The following is a 5,589-nucleotide window of genomic DNA, read 5'->3' on the forward strand; positions in this document are numbered from 1 at the left end:
CCACATCTTCTTTTTTTTTTTTTTTTTTTTTTTTTTTTAATTTCAGTTTGAAAGCCTGGCGATGGTGGCGCACGCCTTTAATCCCAGCACTCCGGGAGGCAGAGGCAGACGGATCTCTGTGAGTTCAAGACCAACCAGCCTGGTCTACAGAGCTAGTTCCAGGACAGGCTTGGAGCCACAGAGAAACCCTGTCTCAAACAATAATAATAATAATAATAATAATAATTTCAGTTTGAAACAGGCTGACCTTGGACTATGTAACCCATGGGCCTTGAACCTTGTGGTCCTCCTCCCACCGCATCCCATGGTGCTTGACTTACAGGCTGCATAACCCCGAGTTTTGTTTGGTTGACTGTTGTTGTTCTGTTTTATTTTGTTTTGTTTTTGGGGAGTTTGATTTTGATTTTTCTGTTTGGGTTTTTTGAGACAGCATTATATAGCCCATGCTGGCCTCAAACTCACTTGTCCCTCCTACTTCAGCCTCTCAAATGCTGGAATTACAGACATTGCTACCTAATCTGAAGCAGTATCTTTTCTTATTTTGTGTGTGTATGTGTTATATGCGCATAGGTACATGCCACAGTATGTGTGTGGAGGCCAGAGGACAACTTACTAGAGTTCGTTCTCTTTCTGCCATGTTTGTCCCATGGATGGAAGTTAAATCATCAGGCTTGGCACCAAGTACCTTTTCTCACTGCTGAGCCATCTCCATGGCCCTGGAACCCCATATGTTCTGAAGGCACTAAACTAGTATCTAAAAATATAGGCCTTAAGCTTCACTAACTGAGTGCTCTTGAACAATTAACTTTAATGAATTATGAACCTTTTTCTCATTGGTACAAAGAAGATGAAATCTGTCCTTAGCAACCTGACAGGACTTCAAGCAGTGCTTGGTAAAACTAAAGCCATTGCAGATACTCTGTGGCATTAGTTAAATGGAGGTGATGCAGAAACTGGTGAGGCATCCCCAAACACTGCTCCTCCGAGTCTGTAGAGAACAGTGAGCGTGTGACCTGGAGCGGCTGTCAATTGCTACCAGTTTTCTTGTCTTGTTTACATATATGTAAAAAGCTGTGCCCATCTGTACATGCCGTCGTGACTGTTTTCCTCTGGTGAAGTTGGTCACTGCACAGTTGCTGTGTCCCCTCACAGTTTTCATAGTCACTGCGAGGGTTGTGGGGTTTGGTGTTTGGGTCAGGTTCTTTGTTTTTCTTTTTGTATGACTTCAAAATTTTATTACTGTATGTGTATGGATGCTTTGCCTACATATATGTCTGTGTAGCAGGTACATGCCTAGTTCCCCCTGAGTTGAGAAAAGGGTGTTAAATCCCCTGGAACTGGAATTACAGTTAATGAGTGCTGGAAGCCCAGCCCTGGTTCTCTTCCAGTGCAGCCAGTACCCCTATCCTCAGTGCCTTTTAACCTGTTCACTTGTCTGTCTGTTTTGGGGGTGCTTTTCGTTACTGTCTTAAGACAAGGTCTAATGGAGCTCAGGGTGCCTTGAACTCTTGAATCTTTTTATGGAGAAAGTTTTGTGACCCCCTAATCTAGAACTTATAGCTGGATTGGTGTGACCTCTTCAAGACACCCAAAGAACACATATAAGATGCTAGATTTTCTTCAGTACTTTCTCAGTTGAGATATCTCTAAGCAAGGAGACATATGAAGCAACTTGACAGTACAGACAGTGGTTCTGTTCTTAATTTTTTTTTTAATGTGTATTGGTGTTTCGCCATGAGTGTTGGGTCCCCTGGAACTGTAATTACAGACAGTTGTGAGCTGCCATGTGGGTGCTGGGAATTGAACCCAGGTCCTCTGGAAGCACAGCCAGTGCTCTTAACCACTGAGCCATCTCTCCAGCCCCCAACAGTAGTTCTTAGTTTCTTTTTCTTTTGTGTTACGTGTTTGAATGTGTCTGTGTGTGTATATATAGGCCATATGAGTGCAGTATGCACAGAGGCCACAAGGTGTTAAATCTGGAGCTGGAATTGACACAGTTGTCAGCCTTCTGACGTGGGCACTGGAAAATAGACTCAGGTCCTCTGTAAGAGCAGCGAGAGCGCTTATTGCTGAGCCATATCTTCAGACCCCAATAATTTTTCTCTTTTAATGGAATGTCCTGTAAATTTACTAACGTTTCAATGTGTTTCCTTTGATTATCTCGATTTATAACATTCATTTATACTTCAGCTGCCTTTCAAAACCACTGACCGTATCCTTACTCTTGGGAAATTTCAGTAGTTTCCATTATGACTCAGTTCTGAAATGCATCTGTATTAAGAAAAAGAGAAACATTGGGTGCCAGCAGAATGGCTCACCAGGTATAAGAACCTACTGCCAAACCTGACATGACAGCCTGACTTCAGTCCTAGGATCCAGAAGAAAAGCAGTTCCTGCAAGGCATCCTGACTGCTGTGTGTGCGCCCATACGCATACACAAAAATAATAAACTAATAAATGTAGTTGCATTCTCTTTAAATTTTTTAAAAATATTTTTATTTTTGTGTGCAATGATGTTTTGCAAGCAGGTATGTCTGTAGGAGGACATCGGATCCCCTGGAATGGGTTACAGATGGCTGTGAGCTGTCATGTGCGTGGTGGGAATTGAACCTGGGACCCCTGGAAGAGAAAACAGCTAGTGCTCTTAACTGCTGAGCCATCTATCCAGCCCCATCTCTAAAACTTATTTATTTTTATTTTGTGTGGGTATTTTGCCTGTATGTACGTATGTGCTACATTTTTGATGCCACAAGAGGCCATCAGATCTGCATCTGAAGAACAGTTGTGAGCTGTCATGTTAGTGCTGAAAATCAAACCTGGGTCCTCCAGAAGAGCAGCCATTGCTCATAACCACTAAGCCATCTCTACAGCCAATTATATTTTTTTAAAAAGGAAGAGGTGTAATCAGCGTAATAACCAGGCTAGCTTAATATGAAACAGCAAATTTTAATGAAGGGATATCTTACAACACCAGCGATCCAGCGATGAGCAGGAAATACAAAAAAAGAGACCAGTGGGGCTCATGCTCGCCAGATTTATATGTAAACATTAGCTCGAGGCGAACACGCCCCCTAATAGGCTGGGTTTATCCCTACAAAGAGGGAGCTGGAGAGGTGGCTGAGTTCAGTTCCCAGCATCCACATGGCATCTCACAACTGTCTGTACTTCCACTCCTTGGATCTGACACCCTCACACAGATAAACATGCAGGCAAAACACCAATGCACATACAAAAAAAAAAAAGTATAATTTATCAAAGAATTTTGAGACCTCTGGGGGTGTCAATAACAGCAGTAGCCTAGTTGTGAATCTCATCCTCCAATAATCCAAGACTAGAACAGAGCATACACTGACCTGCAGTGGGAGGGGGGTCAAAGAGTAATGTGGCACACATGGCTGGAATGCATGGTGTACATATATGAAGACGTCAGAGAACAATAAAGTTAAAGTTAAAATCAGAATCAAATACTATGAAAACTAACTTAACAGTAGTCCCTGAGACGTCAGTCATGTGTCGGTGGTGGAAAGCATTGCCAGACTTAACGACGCCCCCATAAGCCTGTGTGTGGTGGGCAGTGGAGCAGAGCTGTCCAGTGGAACACAGCAGAATGGAACAGAAATTGAAGGAAGCAGAGTCCCCGGGAAAAGTGGAAAACACGAAGGCGCAAGCCAGAACACAGACTGGACTTCACTACCCTTACGCCTCAGACAGGGCGGTGATGGTGCACGCTTTTAATCCCAGTACTCGGGAGACAGAGAAAGGCAGAGCTCTGAGTTCGATGCCAGCCTGGTCTACATGGTCTACAGAACGAGTTCCTGGACAGCCAGGTTTACACAAATAAACGGGGGGGGGGGGGGGGGGGGGGGGTTCAGCAAGAGGGACCGTGGCAGCAGGTGAGAGCCCACATCATGTGAGGGACAGGCAAATATGACATGCAGACAGAGCTTAAGTGCTTAGGTGAATTATTGAGATAGAGGGCGTGGGGAGGGAAGAGACCTCTGGGGACAGGAGCTGGAAGAGATGGAGAAGAAAGAAGGTAGGCAGAGTTTCTCACCTTTTTTGTTTGTTTTTGTTTTTTTCGAGACAGGGTTTCTCTGTAGCTTTGGAGCCTGTCCTGGCACTAGCTCTGTAGACCAGGCTGGCCTCGAACTCACAGAGATCCGCCTGCCTCTGCCTCCCGAGTGCTGGGATTAAAGGTGTGCACCACCACCACCCGGCTATACTTTTTTTTAATGATTTAAATAACTTTATGTGCATTGTTGTGAAGGTGTCAGATCCCCTGAGACTGGACTCTCAGACAGCTGAGAGCTGCCATATGGGTGCTGGAAATTGAACCCGGGTCCTTCTTAGATTGGTTAGGAGGGCAATGTATTGGGGTTCTCCAACAGCTCATATAATAAAGCCATATTTAGAGAAAGGGGATTCATTAGCATGATTTCCAAACATGGTCCAGCTGTAAATCAATGGTTGCCTATGAACGGAAGGGTCCAAGAATTGTTCCAAGGAGAGGCTACTTGTTCTTGTTCGTCCTGGCCATTCGGCTTGCTTAGCCCTGAAATAACCACACAGGAACTGTATTAATTAAATCACTGCTTGGCCCATTAGCTCTAGTTTCTTATTGGCTAACTCATATTAATTTAACCCATTTCTATTAATTTGTATATCGCCACAAAGCAGTGACTTACCCTCAAAGATTCTAACCGGCTTCTGTCTCAGGCGGAGGATCCATGGCGTCTCTCCTACTCTACTTTCTTTCTCGCAGCATTCAGTTTTGTCTTCCCTGCCTACCTAAGTTCTGCCCTATCAACAGGCCCAAAGCAGTTTCTTTATTAACCAATGCAAGCAACACAAAGAAGGACCTCCTACACCAAAGAATTCAATAGTTAAACGGTCTACGAGGCTGGATGTCTCAACTGTCTTCAGTTTATGCCAGAATCTCAGAGAAGTAAGCTCTAATCCACTAGCTAGGGAGAGCAAGCAGGCTAAAAACCAAAAGCTTCCTTCTTCCTTGTTCTTATATAGGCTTCCAGCAGAAGGCTTAGTCCAGATTAGAGGTGGATTTTCCCAACCCAAAAGATCTGGATTAAAAGTGTGTTTTCTTACCTCAAAGGTTAGGATTAGAAGTAGATCCTCCCACTACAATTAAGCAAAAATACCTCACAGGTGTGTATCTCCATGGGGGTTTTAGTTCATCCCAGATGTAGTCAAGTTGACAACCAAGAATAAACATCACAGGCAAGGGGGATGGAGGACCATGAGTTGACTCACACAGTAAAGGCTATTGCTGCTGACTCCCCAAATTTGTCCACATGCATGCCCATCATACACACAGACATGCACACAGACATGTACCCACATACTTGAATGAATAAATGAACGAATAATGTTAAAAAGACCCACTAGATGAGGGTAATTGAATCAATTCTACCATGGAATAATTTGGAATGAAACCTTCATTTACATAAAACCACCGTCTATCCTCATAGAACATTGCTGAGCTTCACAAGTACACACTTATTAGGTGGAGACAGGATCAAGAGTTCAAGGTCATCTTCACTGACAGTTTCTTTTTTTTTTTTTTTTTTTTTA

This window comes from Alexandromys fortis, unplaced genomic scaffold, assembly GCF_014885135.2.
Source record: "Alexandromys fortis isolate MF-2015 unplaced genomic scaffold, M_Fortis_MF-2015_v1.1 scaffold_174, whole genome shotgun sequence".
In the NCBI taxonomy this organism is placed as follows: domain Eukaryota; kingdom Metazoa; phylum Chordata; class Mammalia; order Rodentia; family Cricetidae; genus Alexandromys; species Alexandromys fortis.